This window comes from Heptranchias perlo, chromosome 14 (genome assembly GCF_035084215.1).
Source record: "Heptranchias perlo isolate sHepPer1 chromosome 14, sHepPer1.hap1, whole genome shotgun sequence".
NCBI lineage: Eukaryota > Metazoa > Chordata > Chondrichthyes > Hexanchiformes > Hexanchidae > Heptranchias > Heptranchias perlo.
In genome coordinates this window covers 36,061,649-36,075,852 of record NC_090338.1, presented here as the reverse complement: position 1 = coordinate 36,075,852, position 14,204 = coordinate 36,061,649, and positions in this window count along the sequence as shown.

Here is a 14,204-nt window from a genome sequence, read left to right as displayed (position 1 = left end):
TATCACATTGTAAGATGCATTTTGCCCAACCTTTTCTGTGCTTCGTGTGGATTAAAGTACTGTATATACATAGGAGCATGGGAAAGTATAGGGTCAGAAAAGATTCTGTGATTTATCTGTCCAGTCCCAAAAGTTAATACCTTTCAATTGTGCAACTCTTCAAATATTTAACCAATTCTCCCTTAAAATTTTCCATGCTATCTTAGGAACATAGGAACAGGAGTAGGCCATTTAGCCCCTCGAGCCTGTTCCGCCATTCAATGAGATCAAGACTGATCTGTGACCTAACTCCCTATGCCCGCCTTGGCCCCATGTCTCTTAAAAGCTTTGGTTAACGAAAATCGATCAATCTCAGATTTAAAATTAACAATTGAGCTGGAGTCAACTGCTGTTTGCAGAAAAGAGTTCCAAACTTCTACCACCCTTTGCATGTTGAAGTACTTCCTAACTTCACTCCTGAAAGTCCTGGCTCTAATTTTTAGGCTATGTCCCTTAGTCCTAGACACCCCAACCATCTTCTTCCATTGCCTCCCAGAACATTCTATTCGCTCATTCACCACCTTTTGTATAAAAGTTCAAATTAAACTATCTGTGAACCTCTTTAAACTTGAGCCTGTATCCTTTGTTCCAGAGTTTTTAGCAATCACATATTAACAAGGTTTAATTTAACTATTCACTTAAGGTGCTTGAATACTTTAATAATACCTCCTCTGGGACTTCTCTTCTCTAAAGTAAATAAACCAATCTCTTCAACCCTCTCCTCGTAGCTCAGATGCCTTAAGTAGGTGTCAGTTAAGTTGCCTTTTCTACATAGCCTGCAATGTCTGAATATTGTTAGTGACCAGAATTGCATACTATACTCCACGTGTGATCATACCAGTGGCTATACATCCTAAGATCTGGTTAGCTTTCCTTTACTGCTGCCACACATTGGTTTCAGCGAGTTATTTACTAATAGCCCAGATTCCCCCCATGTGCTTTGCAGCCTCGGGCCATTTAATATACATTCCCACTCTTTATTTCCCTTTCATATTCTAGTTACCTTGCATTTGTCTGCATTAAATTCCATTTGACACTTATCAACCAATTTGTTTTCCTCTTCCCTATAATTTGAAACTGCTAAATTTGATGTCATCTGCAATCTTAGCATAGTTTCTGTCTCCAGCTCCAAATTATTTATGTATACAGTAAACAGCAATGACTCAGCACTAATCCCTGTGGCAGCCTGCTAGTGGCCTCTTGCCATGCTGATTCAGCTCCATTCCCAACCACCATTTGCTTTCTCTGATTTAGCCAATTTTCAATCCGCTTCAGAAACATGCCTCCAATTCCATGCCATCCTATCTTACAGACTAATCGTTTGTCTCGCACAGTATCAAAAGCCTTGTTGAAATCTAAATATCTTACCCACAGAGCTTCTGTTGGCAACAAAGTATGTCATTTCCTCAAAGAACTGCAGTAAATTTGTTAGACAAGACCTCTCTCCCATAACTCTATGTTGATCCCCCTCCTGCCAGACTATACCGATCTAAGTATTTAATTATCCCTTCTTTCGGAATGCTTTTTAATACCACATCCACAAGAAAGGTTAGGCTCACTGGCCTGTAGTTCCCACGGTCAACACTATGTCCCTCTTTGGTCTCATCATGGTTATTTTACTATTCTCTGTACCAATCTCATTTCCTAAAGAATACCCACTATAATTACATGATAAATAAATAGGATTCTTATTAGTTGGCTCATTATTTGAAAAATAAATAATTCTGAGCATGCACAGTATACACGGTTTGAAAAGGTTTAAGTGAGTTTGCAGTATTAATTTCTGGCACCAGAAACAGTTCCCTTTAATTGAGTTATACTTTTGCAACTACAAATGTGCAGATGGCTGTCATACCTGGAGCAAATATCTTTCGGTATCCCCAGATCCCTCTCGTGTTGCACAGCCTAGAGCTGTTATTATGTTCCCACTGCTTATTTCCCTTCCCTAGGCTTATTACCTTGCATTTGTCCATATTAAATATAATTTGCCACTCATCAGACCAACTTACCAACCTATCCAGATCCCTCTATATTTGGTTTGTCTTTTCCTATTTTGTATTTTCTTTTTGTACTGCTTCTCTGTTTCAAGAATTAGCCTTTTAATATCTGATTTTAAAATGGACTGCTTACTGAGCAGCTCACTCCAAAACTGGACTGTCCAGCTGAAAACCAGATGGGAGGTCATCCTGTCTGAAAGAGGCTGATTTGCACCAGTAAGGATGCACATCAGCCCTTGTATAAAAGCAGCTGGTACAAAGCTTTGTCAAAAAAGTAAGCTTTTGAACTTAAATATTGGTGGCCTTTTGTACTGGCTTTTATTTTAATGATTGAAAATAACTGACTGTCTTGTCAAACCTTCTCAGGTACAGGCCCTTTAATGTGTGAAGGTACAAGATTAAAATTGAAACTTTTCTAATCTGTACAGCTAAATGTCACACCAGATCGTGCATTTACCCAGTAAGCCATTGAGGGCATGAAGAACAATGATCTTCATTTGGAATGAAGCAACTGCCTAACAAATGCTGCATCCATGATTGTAAAGTTAAATAAATCTATTTTTAAAAAGTTGGCTAACTGAAAGGAAACTGTTTTGCAACTAAAACCTGCCAACAATTTGGCAAATGACATGTTGGGTTTGGCTTGGCACCTGTAATTCATGTATCCTGTTTTTCTAGTCAAGGTAGTCCAATGTGATGTTTGCTATTATATTGTGTACAATCAAAGTCCTTTCTGGTATTCAGTACAAGGAAGTACTGTATCTGACAAAAGGATTCCCACCATTGTGCAGAGCATTAACATCTCAACTAAAGTATGGGAGGGAGAAGTATCAGGTAGAACGTAACTGTTAAATTGTTTGAGACTATGGGCCTGAAAATCCAAAGGAGTTTCAATGATCTCCAGCTGTAGCTCTGCAGAAGATTGGGGGAACCCCATACCACCCCAAAAAAGCACGGTTTCTGGGAATTTCAGACATGCCTTGTATGAGGTAAATGTCATTGGGGGCATGAAGCCAAGGGGAGGGGCTCCCTATGCCAACAGTTTCCACTGGCCTGGCTCACATGGGACCCAGAGTATCTCTGGAGGCTGGTACGCTGGGTAAATTGAAGCATACCAGCCTCCAGAGGGATGAGAAGGGGCTCACCAGTGGGATCCAAGCTAGGGTAGTGGCCTGGAAAGCCAAAAAACGGCTGTAAAAAATAATTCCTGGCCAGCCCCATTTAAAAGGGGTTTGAGGGGTACAGGGCTGGGGTTGAGGGGGGAGGCAAATGCTCTCCCCTAATGGCAAGTGGGGGTTGGAGATGTGCCCAGAAGGGGCTTGTGCCCATCTGTCCTATACAAATTAGGTGCCCTCCCACTAACCCCGTAAACTCTGACGGGGTCAGTACTGGAGGGTACCAGTAGGTACAATCCTGGCATAACCACCATGATTGCACCCCAAGGAATATCAGGGCCTATATTTATTGGTGTGATTTGTGGAGCATTTTTTTAATGGGTTTTTCAGTTGTCTCTTAAACAATGTAAGGGCTGATTTAATGAATGAAATACTGGTGGGGAGCTTCGCCCATCAGCCCACATATCGAGAAATTGACGGCACTGCCCACAATTTTCTGTTCATTACAATGTAGGGAAGGAAAATTTTGGCTATGTGCCTGCAATTGTCTGATACGTGCACGTGGTGGGCAAAGCTCGCGCTGGTAACATGTAATCACAAAATTGCCCCCATAATCTTCAGGCATTTTCAGAAATAATAATGTTTGATTGGCCATCAGAAAGGGAAATATCAAATGCTTTTACAAGCACATAAGAAGTCAAAGAAGGATTTGGACCACTTAGAGATGAAGGGGGAGGGCATATGTGCTTGAGAGTGAAGGAATGGCAGAGGCATTTGAAAAGTATTTTTCCTCAGTTTTTAAAAGGATGGTGAAATTGGGATTGTAGGAGTACTTGAGAATGTGCAAGAACCACTACTGGAAATAAATATTCAAAAGGAAATTATATTAAAAAACAGTTAATGGGACTCAACACTTCCACTCATCTGCAGGAGAACAAACTGCAGAAGATGATTGACTCCTTGAAAGTCCCCATCTATTTGCACTACCAGTCTCTTTAAAGTGGACATTTGTCTCTGCAAGGCAGACTTCTGCCTCTCCAAGTTGGAGCAAAGGTTTGAGCCCAGAGTCTGCAAGTGGTTGAAGGCATGGCTGCCAATGGTGTGGCGAAGGCAGTGGGAGATTCACGAGGCCAGAGTTGGAAGAATGCAGAGTTCTCGGAAGATTGTAGGGCTGGAGGAGGTTGCAAAGATGAGGAAGGATGAGGCATTGAAGAGATTTGAACACCAAAATGGGAATTTTAAATTTGAGTTGTTGGGGGTCGAGGAGCCAATGTAGGTCAGCGAGCACAGGGGTGATGGGTGAGTGGATTTGGTGAGGGTTAGGATACGGGCAGCAGAGCTGAATAAGCTGAAGATTATGGAGGGTGGAGAATGGGAGGATGGCCAAGAGCACATTGGAATTGTCAAGTCTGGAGGTGACAAAGACATGGATGAGGGTTTCGGCAGCAGGTGGGTTGAGGCCGCGGCTGATTTGGGCAATGTTACGGAGGTGAAAGTAGGCGGTCTTTGTGGTGGAGAGGATTTGAAATTGGAAGCTCAGCTCTCTGTCAAATAATATGCCTAGGTTGAAAATAGTCGGTTTCAACCTGAGACAGTGGCTGGGGAGGAGAATGGACTTGGTGGCGAGGGTACAGAGTTTGTGGTGAGAACCAAAGACAATGGCTTTGGTCTTCCCAAATTTTAACTAGAGGAAATTACGATTCATCCAGGACTGGATGTTGGACAAGCAGGCTAAAAACAGAGCAGTTCAGAAGGCTCAAGAAAAGTGGTGGTGATGAGGTTGAGCTGGGTGTCATGAATGTATGTGGAACCTAACGCCATATCTTTGGATAATGTCGCCAAAGGGTAGCATGTAGGTGAGGAGGAGCTGGGAGCCAAGGATCGATCTTATGGGGATTCCAGAGGTAACAATGCAGGGGTGGGAGGAGAAGCCATTGCTGGAAATGCTCTGGCTACAATTGGATAAGTAAGAGTGGAACCAAATGAGGGCAGTACCACTCAGCTGGACAAATGGAGGGGAGGCTGGAGGAGGATGGTGTGGTCGACCATGTCAAAGGCCGTACAGAGGTCGAGAAGGACGAGGACAGATAGTGCACCATATTCACAGACACAGAGACGTCAATTGTGACTTTGATTATTGCCTTTTCAGTGCTGTGGTAGGGGTGAAAAGCTGATTAGGGTGATTCAAACATAGAGTTACAGGGAAAATGGGCATGGATTTGGGAGGTGACAACATGTTCAAGGCCTTTGGAGGGGAAAGGAGGTTGGAAATGGGGCTGTAGTTTGCAAAGATAGCATGATCAAGGGTGGTTTTTTTGAAGAGGGGGTGATGACAGCAGTTATGAAAGAGAGGGGAACAGTACCTGAGAAGACAGAGCCATTCACAATGTCAGCTAGTTTGGTGGCCCGAAAGTTAAAATTACCCCCAATGTCATTCAAGAAGGTGAGACGGAGCACCAGAGAACAACAAATTGTCCTGGTCATAAATAAGGAAGCTTGGAAGTTGATTCAGTGAAAAACTGAGCTATATAGATATAGAATGTGCTGGGGGTAATTTTAACTTTTGATAATGGTCTATAATGGGTGATAATTGGATGGGCCGCCCATTATACGCCACACCCAGTTTTCCTTTCCATTGGTTTTAACAGAAATTAAAATCGGGTGGGGTGTATAATGGTGAATGATGCAATAGCACCCATTTTACACCATCACTGAAAGTTAAAATTACTCTCGCTGTGTTTGTGATATTACATCTTTGGGCTTTACCTAGATATTTCTCTCATACTCTGTGCCAAAGAGTACTCACATAATTGAGTGCTTGCTCCCTGAACTGGTGTGACTTTATATGCACAGTATCTGATAATGTAGTGATGTTCAGTGGTGAAACAGAGACTCGGCATTGTTTTTAGCTTACAGGACACTCGTGATCTTCTAGACTTTGAAAAGTGAAAGAATATATACTCTATCAGACCATGATATAAGCTATTAACTACATAACAGGTTTAAGAGATAAACAATAGCAATAGACAATATGGCAACTCCCACTGGTTTTACAGAACATTTAACTCAAACTCCTTCCTTGGGTGCAAAATAAACAGAAGTTATGATAGTCTACTGATGTTACTAAACCTGGGCTAGCATCTGCGTGGTAACTCTTATATGTGGATAATTGTAATGGTCCACAGAACACTACAAGAAACACCTCCATGTGAATTGTGATGCAAGGTATAACTGTCGAACTGAGCACAAGCTGCTTAGTTTACACCTCTTCTACCCTTTGAAATTGAAAATTGGGATACAGAAGAACAAAAGATATCTCGCATTGTTGTACCACATTTATCAAAGTAATATGATAATTTTGTAAACTCCCCTCAGCCCATTTGCACATCTTACCAAATAGTTTATCTTAATTGATTCCAGGACAAAGCAGTCTGTGTTAAGTGATTTCTATTTGCTTTGCAATAAAAACATATTTACATAAGAATAATACTTTTGAAGTGAACTTTTGCATACCAGACAGTATGGTGTATTTTCTCCAGCCTGGGGATGGCATTTGTAACAGTAACCAAATTTGATTCTGTTCCCCATAGTCAAATAACCTGCTAACATTAATTTTCAAGGCTCACACATGAAAATTACTACTTGGGAGAAGTATGATGGCTGACTGGATGCCATGAAACCATACTGCAAGGGGAGGCGATTTCTTCAGGGGACCAGATAAGAATGGAGGGAGAAGAGAAACAAAACAAGAATGTTTACTTCCAATTCAGTACTTATTCATAGAAGTGAATAATAATAATTGAATTGAAGCATATAGTCCATCACCAAATTGATCATGAAAATCTAATTCATCTGCTGAATTATAATGTAGTTATGTAAAATGTTAAAAATATACATATTACAACTAAAACTTGAAGTTATTTTTAACTCCTGGAATAACTTTTTGGTGATAGAATACAGCATTAAACTGATTCGTGCAAAGTGTTTACTTTGGGGTAAGACAACAGCAACAGCTTACATTTCTATAGTGCCTTTAACGTAGTAAGATGCTTTGCAGGAGCATTACCAAACAAAATTTGACACCGAGCCACATAAGGAGATATTAGGACAGGCGGTCAAGTTTTAAGGAGCGTCTTAAAGGAGGAAAGAGGGGTAGAGAGGTTTAGGGAGGAAATTCCAGAGCTTAGGGCATAGGCAGCTGAAAGCATGGCCACCAAAGGTGGAGTGATGAAAATCGGGGACGCATAAGAGGCCAGATTTGGAGGAGTGCAGAGATCTCGATGGTTTGTAGGGCTAGAGGAAGTTACAGAGATAATTACTGACCTTGCATGGTTCCATTCTCTCCAGAGAATTTCCTGCAATGACTTCTCTTTCCGCCTCACACTGTTACCTCTGGAGTCCCCCAAGGATCAGTTCAGACTACAAAGTGAATGACATTAATTTAATAACTCATTTAATTTAAAAATACAAGCTGTATTGTGTAGATTCTACTGAATTATTGCAACAAGCGTAAACATAAACAATGCAAAATGAAACAAGTTGTAATTTTGCTGAGATCTCCTGTGATCATAGCACTCAGAAAATGTTATTTCTGTAATTGCAAGTCTGAGGTGTCATTCACTTTGTAGTCTGAACCGATCCTTGGGGGACTCCAGAGGTAACGGTGTGGGGTGGAAAGAGAAGTTATTGAGGGAAATTCTCTGGATAGGTAAGAATGGAACCATGCTAGGTTCACTAGATTAATTTCTGGGATGAGAGGGTTGTCCTATGAAGAGAGGTTGAGTAGAATGGGCCTATACTCTCTGGAGTTTAGAAGAATGAGAGGTGATCTCATTGAAACATGTAAGATTATGAGGAGGCTTGACAGGGTAGATGTTGAGAGATTGTTTCCCCTGGCTAGAGAGTTTAGAACCAGGGGGCATAATTGCAGGATACGGGGTCGGCCATTCAAAACTGAGATGAGGAGGAATTTCTTCATGCAGAGGGTTGTGAATCTTTGAATTCTCTACCCCACAGGGCTGTGGATGCTGAGTCATTGAATATATTCAAGGCTGAGATGGATAGATTTTTGGACTCGAGGGGAATCAAGAAATATGGGGATCGGGCGGGCAAGTGGAGTTGAGGTCAAAGATCAGCTATGATCTGATTGAATGGCGGAGCAGGCTCGAGGGGCCATATAGCCTACTCCTGCTCCTATTTCTTATGTTCTTATGTTCATGCAAGGTCAGTCCCACTCAGCTGGACAATGGAGGAGAGGCGTTTGAGGAGGATGGCTTGCTCGTGCATGTCAAAGGCTGCAGAGAGGTTGAGACAGATGAGGTGGTATAGTCCATCCTGGTCACAGTCACAGAGGATCTCATTTGTAACTTTGTTTAGGGTCGTTCAGTGCTGTGGCATGGGCAGAAGCTGATTGGAGAGATTCAAACATAGAGTTGCGGGAAAGGTGGGCACGGATTTGCTTGGCGACAACACGTTCAAGGACTTTGGAGAGGAGAGGAAGGTTGGACATGGGGTGGTAGTTTGCAAGGACAGAGAGGGCAAGGGTGGTTTTTTTAAGGGGAATTGATGACAATTTTGAAAGGGAGGGGGACAGTACCTGAGGACAGGGAATCATTTGTAATGTCAGATAGCATGGGGTTGAGAGAGTAAGAGGTGGGTCTCATGTACAAGGTGAGCTCGGAGAGGACAAGAGGAGATAACAACAATAACTACTTGCATTCATATGACGCCTTTAACGTAATAAAACATCCCAAGGTGCTTCACAGGAGTGTTATCAAAGTAAATTTGACATCGAGCCACATAAGGAGATATTAGCACAGGTGACCAAAAGCTTGGCCAAAGCGGTAGGTTTAAAGGAGGAGAGAGAGGTAGGGAGGCGGAGATGTTTCGGGGGTGAATTCCAGAGCTTAGAGCCTAGGCAGCTGACGGCACGGCCTCCAATGGTGGAGCAATTAAAATCGGGGTTGCACAAGAGGCAAGAATTGGAGGAGCACAGAGATCTCAGAAGGTTGTAGGGCTGGAGGAGGTTACAGAGATAAGGCAGGGTGAGGCCATAGAGGGATTTGAAAACAAGGATGAGAATTTTAAAATTGAGGCGTTGCCAGACCGTGAGCCAATATAGGTCAGCAAGGAGTGATGGGTGAATGGGACTTGGTGCAAGTTGGGATACGGGCAGCAGAGTTTTGGGTGAGCTCAAGTTTATGGAGGGGGTGGAAAATGGGAGGCCGGCCAGGAGAGCATTGGAATAGTCAAGTCTAGTGGTAACAAAGGCATGGATGAGGGTTTCAGCAGCAGATGAGCTGAGGCGGGGGGGATACGGGCGATGTTACAGAGGTGGAAGTAGGCGGTCTCGGTGATGGAGTGGATATGTGGTCAGAAGCTCATTTAAGGTCAAATAGAACATCAACTTTGCAAACGGTTTGGTTCAGCCTCTGGCAGTGGCCAGAGAGAGGGATGGAGCTGGTCGTTAAGGAATGGAGTTTGTGGCGGGGACCAAAGACAATGGCTTCAGTCTTCCCAATATTTAGTTGGAGGAAATTTTTGCTCATCCAATACTGGATGTCGGACAAGCAGTGTGACAAATGAGAGACAGTGGAGGGTTCAAGAGAGGTGGTGATGTGGTAGAGCTGGGTGTGGTCAGCGTATACGTGGAACTTGACATGTTTTTGGATGATGTCACCGGGGGGTAGCATGTATATGAGAAATAGGAGGGGGCCAAGGATAGATAGGAAAGAATCTAGAGAAAGATGCAGGTTCAGGGCTAGGGAAGGGAGGAACCCTTGGCTTGGTGGGTGAGTGGAAGGGGAGGGTAAGGCACAGGCAGCTGAACAGATGGTCTGAATCTAAGTGACAAAGAAGTGCACGAACTCCTCGTACGTTGTTTAAGGGGAAGGAGTAGGGGCAGGGGAGAGGGGTTTAAGAAGATTGCTGGTAGTAGAAAAAGGAAGCCAGGGGTCATCTTTGCATTCCAGAATGATTCTGGAGTAATAATCAGTTTTGGCAGAGGAGAGCAGAGCCCAGTAATACTTGATGTGGTCCAAGCAGATCTGGCGATGAATGGCTAAACCAGTTGTGCGCCAGATACACAACAACAACTTGCATTTATATAGCGCCTTTAACGTAGTTAAACATCCCAAGGCACTTCACTGGAGTGTTATTAAACAAAATTTGATTCTGAGCCAATAAGGAGATTTTTTTATTATTATTCATTCATGAGATGTGGGCGTCACTGGCAAGGTCAACATTTATTACTCATCACTAATTGCCCTTGAGAAGGTGGTGGTGAGCCACCTTCTTGAACTGCTGCAGTCCGTGTGGTGAAGGTTCTCCCACAGTACCGTTAGGTAATGAGTTCCAGGATTTTGACTCAGCGACAATGAACGAGTGGCGATATATTTCCAAGTCAGGATAGTGTGCGACTTGAAGGGGAACGTGCAGGTAGTGGTGTTCCCATGCGCCTGCTGCCCTTGTCTTTCTAGGTGGTAGAGGTTGTGAGTTTGGGAGGTGCTGTCGAAGAAGCCTTGGTTAGTTGTTGCAGTGCATCTTGTAGATGGTACACACTACGGCCATGGTCGCCGGTGGTGGAGGGAGTGAATGTTTAAGGTGGTGGATGGGGTGCCAATCAAGCGGATGCTTTGTCCTGGATGGTGTCAAGCTTCTTGAGTGTTGTAGGAGCTGCACTCATCCAGGCAAGTGGAGAATATTCCGTCACACTCCTGACTTGTGACTTGTAGACGGTGGAAAGGCCTTGGGGAGTCAGGAGGTGAGTCACTTGCCGCAGAATACCCAGCCTCTGACCTGCTCTTGTAGCCACAGTATTTATGTGGCTGGTCCAGTTTAGTTTTTGATCAATGGTGACCCCCAGGATGTTGATGGCGGGGGATTCGGCGATGGTAATGCCGTTGAATGTCAAAGGGAGGTGGTTAGACTCTCTCTTGTTGGAGATGGTCATTGCCTGGCACTTGTCTGGCACAAATGTTACTTGCCACTTATCAGCACAAGCCTGGATGTTGTCCAGATCTTGCTGCTTGCGGGCACGGACTGCTTCATTATCTGAGGGGTTGCGAATGGAACTGAACACTGTGCAATCATCAGCGAATATTCCCACTTCTGACCTTATGATGGAGGGAAGGTCGTTGATGAAGCAGCTGAAGATGATTGAGCCTAAGAACTGCCCTGAGGAACTCCTGCAGCAATGTCCTGGGCTTGAGATGATTGGCCTCCAACAACCAATACCATCTTCCTTTGTGCTAATTATGACTCCAGCCAATGAAAAGTTTTCCCCCTGATTCCCATTGACTTCAATTTTGCTAGGGCTCCTTGATGCCACACTCGGTCAAATGCTGCCTTGATGAAGGGCAGTCACTCTCACCTCACCTCTGGAATTCAGCTCTTTTGTTCATGTTTGGACCAAAGCTGTAATGAGATCTGGAGCCGAGTGGTCCTGGTGGATCCCAAAGTGAGCATTGGTGAGCAAGTTATTGGTGAGTAAGTGCCGCTTGATAGCACTGTCGACGACACCTTCCATCACTTTGCTGATGATTGAGAGTAAACTGATGGGGCGGTAATTGGCCGAATTGGATCTGTCCTGCTTTTTGTGGACAGGACATACCTGGGCAATTTTCCACTTTGTTGGGTAGATACCAGTGTTGTAACTTTACTGGAACAGCTTGGCTAGAGGCGTGGCTGGTTCTGGAGCACAAATCTTCCGCACTACAGCTGGGATGTTGTCGGGACCCATAGCCTTTGCTGTATCCGGTGCACTCAGCCATTTCTTGATACCACATGGAGTGAATTGAATTGGCTGAAGTCTGGGTTCTGTGATGGTGGGAATCTCAGGAGGAGGCCAAGATGGATCACCCACCCAGCACTTCTAGCTGAAGATGGTTGCAAACACTTCAGCCTTGTCTTTTGCACTCAAGTGCTGAGCTCTGCCATCATTGAGGAGCCTCCTTCTCTTGTTACTTGTTTAATTGTCCACCATCATTCACGACTGGATGTGGCAGGACTGCAGAGCTTTGATCTGATCTGTTGGTTGTGGGATTGCTTAGCTCTGTCTATAGCATGCTGCTTCCGCTGTTTAGCATGCGTGTAGTCCTGTGTTGTAGCTTCACCAGGTTGGCACCTCATTTTTGAGTACACCTGGTGTTGCTCCTGGCATGCTCTTCTACACTCTTCATTGAACCAGGGTTGATCCTCTAGCTTGTTGGTAATGGTAGAGTGAGGGATATGCCGGGCCATGAGGTTACAGATTATGGTGGAATACAATTCTGCTGCTGCTTATGGCCCACAGCGCCTCATGGACATCCAGTTTTGAGCTGCCAGATCTGTTCTTAATCTATCCCATTTAGCCCGGTGGTAGTGCCACACAACACGTTGGACGGTGTCCACAGTGTGAAGACGGGACTTTGTCTCCACAAGGACTGTGCGGTGGTCACTCATGGACAGATGCATCTGCGACAGGTAGATTGGTGAGGACGCAGTCAAGTAGGTTTTCCCCTCGTGTTGGTTCGCTCACCACCTGCCACAGGCCCAGTCTGACAGCTGTGTTATATTAGGACAAGTGACCAAAAGCTTGGTCAAAGAAGTAGTTTTTATGGAGTGTCTTAAAGGAGGAGAGCGAGGTAGAGAGGCAGAGAGATTTAGGGAGGGAATTCCACTGCTTAGGGCCTCGGCAGCTGAAGGCATGGCCGCCAATGGTGGAGCGATTAAAATCGGGGATGCGCAAGAGGCCAAAATTGGAGGAGCGCAGGGATCTCGGAGGGTTGTCGGGCTGGAGGAAGCCACAGAGACAGGGAGGGGCAAGGCCATGGAGGATTTGAAAACAAGGATGAAAATTTTAAAATAGAGGCGTTGCAGGACTGGGAGCCAATGTAGGTCGGCGAGCACATTCAGATCTCTGCCCCTTGGAATTGAGGTAGTGAAATTCAAATTTTGAAAGAGCTGTTTGCAAATGTATATCTACCTTCTACTGTCAGATTATGCATAAAAATCCAAAATCTAAAATCACAAAAATAATAAAGTACCTATTGTAACAGTAAACAAGCAAAGGTGTATTTTAGTGAAATCCAAAAGCTTAATCTGATAGAAGTACAATACAGAATTAAGAGCTTTATTCAGTAAGGAACTGTAGATATCAATGAACAAAAATATCTTGTAAACCATCCTTTAAAATAACATAGTGCTCCCGATTCCAACTTGCACCTTCTGTTGTTGTTTATTATCTTCCACCTGGGAACTAATTCAGCACTGCTGATTACGCCTGGACCAGCTAAATGTGCTGTCTGTTTGGTGCAGACATCGATGCCATCAGCTGACTGCTTTTTCCAGACACAATGTAACAGCAAGCACATCGTGCACGGCACGGAAACAGATCACTGTGTGCAATGTACAAGTAGTCTCTGTGCATAACTGAAAACCACCTAAAATTATACAAGACACGAAATAGCATGATTTTTTTAAAATGTGGGTTTACATTTAATGGAGTTTTCTTTAATTGCATGCAAGAGGGAAATATCAATATTTTCATGAGTAATGCCCAGCAGCAGAATGGTTATAAGTTGGCATTATGTCAGTCTGATTTCTTTACAAATGTGTCTGTACCTTTCAACAAAGACTTAAGAATTGCCTCGTCTGTTCCACTGTGGTGCCAGCTGTTCCAAGCTCAGAATGTTCCAAAATCAATTGCCCATCTGTTAGCTGGCTCACATTGTCTAAATCGGGACCTTTTCTATACACATAATAGATGTGATACCCGATATGAAAAATACTGCATATGCTTATAGACTTCCCTTTCGTCCCAAACCACTTTTTTTGTCATAAAGTTGCTATTGTTCCCTGTGGAGACCTTGAGACATCTTGTTCCACATCTCTTAGCTTAGGTTGGAGGCTCTGCACTTTGACATTTTTTATATCAGTAAAACTATGCATAGCATTTAAGTAGTGTTTCAGATATTTGGAAACATTTTACCTTCAACGAACATTGTGTACAAACACAGCAGTGGATTCGAAAATCAAATAGGATTTTTTTTATGATTGTCAAAGCTGTGAACTT